This window comes from Dermacentor variabilis, chromosome 11, assembly GCF_050947875.1.
Source record: "Dermacentor variabilis isolate Ectoservices chromosome 11, ASM5094787v1, whole genome shotgun sequence".
NCBI classification, from domain to species: Eukaryota; Metazoa; Arthropoda; class Arachnida; order Ixodida; family Ixodidae; genus Dermacentor; species Dermacentor variabilis.
Window position 1 is genome coordinate 98,485,288 of NC_134578.1, and position 4,028 is coordinate 98,489,315.

General features: G+C 51.5%; 1 pseudogene; it reads left to right on the forward strand.

Annotated features, from left to right (window-relative positions):
* Positions 1-820: 820 nt before the first annotated feature.
* On the forward strand, positions 821-3,444 carry LOC142563391 (uncharacterized; annotated as a pseudogene).
* The last annotated feature ends 584 nt before the right edge of the window (positions 3,445-4,028 follow it).

Here is a 4,028-nt window from a genome sequence, read left to right on the forward strand (position 1 = left end):
AGATTTTGCAGAGCAGCTCCATGATAATCACTTCATTGCTTTGTGTAAACTTGTGGAAACAGAATTTCTTACAGCAAAACAGAGTGTGAATGAGACAGCGACATGAAGAAAGCAAGAAACGCAGGAATGCTGTGATCGTGTGTTGACTTCATTCTGGACCCTCATGTAGCATGCACATCGTGAAAGGTCGAAAGTTTAGATGACTTCGACATGTCAGTCGGAGTATTCGTCTTGTTTGTAAGTGTTTCTTTAGGTCCTGCAAACTGATACAATCTGGATTATGTGAGTAGTGGCTTCATCGTAGGAATCAGGAACCAACGATGAAGGCGGATATCGGGAGGATGAAAACAAGAACAAACGTATCGAAACCTCTGTTGCCAGGTAGGGACATGTTCAGAGCAACTTGAGCTTAAACGCAAGAGAGCACGTAGGGCAACAGAAAGAGACGAAGACACAACGCTGCGAATAACTGCATTTGTTTAACAAATATGTCCTATGGTATAATAGAAAAAAAAAGCCACCGTCATGGTCTAGCTCACGTTTTGGCATAATCTTCCACCACAGGCCGCTACCGCAATACGAACTGTTGTATCTTCGTGGCACCGCACGTGCCTTTGAAGCAGGGCGCACCTGCTGTAATCACTTCCTTCCTTTACTCTCTATTTCCCCCTTCCGCTCTTTCTTGCTGTGTTCTATATATTGCACGCGATACCCAGAATAAGCGTTCTTAGCTCGGTTGATCTTCTTGGGAGTACGTGGTTACTTCAGTGGTGACGAGGATGGGGTGAGCCTGCCGCCCACCAGCAACACCCCAGTAGCCATGGCCGGATACGCAAGCCCACCGCAGTTCCAGGAAGCTACGAACCACTGGCCGGCATATCAGTGCGGCTAGGTGCTTTCTTCGAAGGCAACGGCATCACGGAAGAAAAGAAGAAGCGAGCATTGCTCGTAGCAGGGCTGAGCACTCACACGGTGGCGGTCGTTAGTGGACGCTTCGCGCCAACAAAGGTCAACGAGCTGTCGTACAATGAAGCACTCGACATACTGCTGAAGCATTTTTCGCCCAGCCTGAATGAAATAGCCCAATCCTACAAATTTTTCTCCCGCAAACAGATGCCAGGAGAGCCAGTCAGAGCTTTCTTTATGGCCATTCGGCAATTGGCGGATGTCTGCAACTTCGGCACTTCACTTGACAGGATGCTCCGGGACGGTATAGTTTGTGGCTTGCAAGACAACACGGTACGTCGTCAACTGCTTTCGAAGGCATCCTTAACAAGAATCGAAGCAGAGGAAATCTCCTTAGCAGTGGAAATGGTGGAAGAAAACGTGAAGACGTTGAAGACTGCGCCTGAAGACGAAGGCGTACACATATTAAGAAACATGTATGCACGAAGTGAAAGTCTGCCACCATGCTTCAGGTGTGGAAAAACAGGGCATGACCCCAGAACCTGCCGGTTCCGCTCGGCGAAGTGCTACCGGTGCCAGCAGTGCGGTCATGTTCGGAACATGTGTCCCGCACAAGCAGACAGCAGAACAAGGGCACCGTTCACGTGGCCACACCAGCAAACGAATGCCGTGCATCCGTCAGCAGGAAACTGCAACGATCCGGGATCAGAAGCTCTGTTCCTCGTTGAAACGACAGATAATTTCGTTGGAAACATTCACACCGTAACGGCAAAAATGTGCACTCTAATTTGGAATGAAATAGCGATCAAGATGCTGCTGGATACAGGATCCCCGGTTTCTATCATCACTTGGCCCACCTACGTACAGCATCAAGATGCCTGGCCCAAACTGCAAGAATCGCCGCTCAAGTTGTCATGCTTCCTTGGACCACTGCTGGTGCGTGGCCAGTTACAGCTCGACGTTTCCTTGGGTTCGAAGACTACGAAAGCCACGTTAGCGGTGCTGAGTTGTTCCGGGCCGAACCTGTGTGGCCGGGACGTCATGACAGCGCTGGGCCTTCTTGAGGAGCCGGTGCTCAGCGCAACGCAGGAAGGTGAGAGTGCAGCCATTCGTGAAGTTGACAATGGCGTTCATGTCTTGTTAGAATTTTCCGACGTGTTTTGACCCGAGTTAAGGCTCATAAAGGGACCGCCGGCCCGTTTTCCATTGCGGGATGATGCTGTTCCTCGGTTCTGTAAGGCGCGGTTGGTGCCGTACGCGTTGCGCTCAAGAGTGGAGGCCGAAATTGATCGGTTAGTTGAAAATGGAATTCTTGCCCCGGTCGCACACTCGGAGTGGGCGGCACCCGTGGTGGCGGTGGTAAAGCGTAACGGAAACATTCGATTGTGCGGCGATTTGAAAACTACTGTCAACGAAGCCTGCCATACGATCCAGTATCCTCTCCCCCGCATAGAGGACATCATGGCGACGTTAAACGGCGGTGAAGTTTTTACAACTATCGATCTCCGGGGCGCCTACAATCAAATTGCGGTAGACGAAGAATCGCAACTGCTCACGACGGTGAATACACAGAAGGGCCTTTTTTGCTTCAGACGCCTTCCGTTCGGAGTAGCCTATGCGCCAGCGCTATTTCAGCAACGCATGGAAACAATTTTGCAAGGACTGCCTGGAGTACAGGTCTATTTGGACGACGTAATCATTGCAGAAATGGGGCATGACGCCGCCACCTAACGCCACATTCTGGGAAGGTTCCGCGAGTGCGGGGTGCGGCTGAATCGGGAGAAGTTAAGATTTCGTGAGAATAAGGTTGATTTTTTTGGGTTACAAAATCAACGATAAAGGCGTGCATTCTAAAAGGGAAAATCTTCAGGCTATTCTGGACGTCGGCACACCCACGGGAGTGTCGGAGTTAAGGTCATTTTTGCGTCTGGTCACCTATTACCAAAAGTTTCTACCGCAGGCAGCCACCATCCTTGCACCTCTGTACGAACTATATTACGCCAGGACGGAGCGGAAGTGGGGCATTGCTCAGCAGCCGGCGCTCAAAGAGGTCAAAGCACTGATAAGTAAAGCAGAATTTCTTGCCCATTACGACCCGGACAAACCGTTGGTACTGGAACGTGACGCTTCGTCAGTCAGCTTTGGAGCCGTCCTTTCTCACGGCACAGCTGAGGGGATGAGGCAACCCATTGGCTTCCGCTCCCGCATACTCACAGACGCAGAGCGGAAGTATTCGCAGCTTGAAAAGGAAGCCCTGGCATTAGTGTTTGGAGTGGCGAAATTCCGGGCACATTTGTTGGGTAGGAAATTCACACTTCTGACTGATCACAAGCCATCCGTCAGATCACAAGCCATTAACCGGTTCCAGCCATGGCGGCCGCCCGTATACAACAGTGGGCCCTCCAGTTGAGCCCCTACTCCTACATCTTCAAGTTCCAGGACGGAAAGGCGAATGTTCCGGCTGATGCACTCAGCCGCCTGCCATGGGTGACGCCTTCTAAGGAAGTGTCCGGAGACGAGGACGGTGCTGATGACTGAGTACGTACTTCTCGGCGCCTGTTTGGACAGTAGAGTGCTGTCAGCCAAACTATTGGCCCGCTATACGGCCGAAGATGAGGAGTTACTTGTGGTGCGGAAGTGGGTGCAGGAAGGCTGGCCTCGGCATTTAGACGCGAAGCAAGTCAATCTGAAGCCGTACCTAGTCCGGAGGGACGAGCTAACTGTGAGAGAAGGCCTGGTGTTCTGGGGCCACCGAGTTGTCGTGCCTAAAGCAGCCAAGAACACAGTGTTGCAGCTGATTCATGAGACACATCAAGGAATCACCGCGATTAAGAGACTAGCTCACTCGCTGCTTTGGTATCCGGGCATTGATAAACAGATTGAACAGCTCGGTAAGACGTGCCACTTATGTGTTCAAGCTGCACCGATGCCTCCACGCCAGGTACCAGTCCCTTGGGCGGAAACCAGGCAGCCATGGTCTCGTCTGTACATTGATTTTGAGGGTCCGGTGGATTACTACATGCTAATAGTGGTGGTCGATTCCCACAGTAAGTGCATGGAAGCTGTGCCTTGCGAACTTCCACAACTGGGACGACAGTAGATGCCCTGCGCACCCTCTTTTG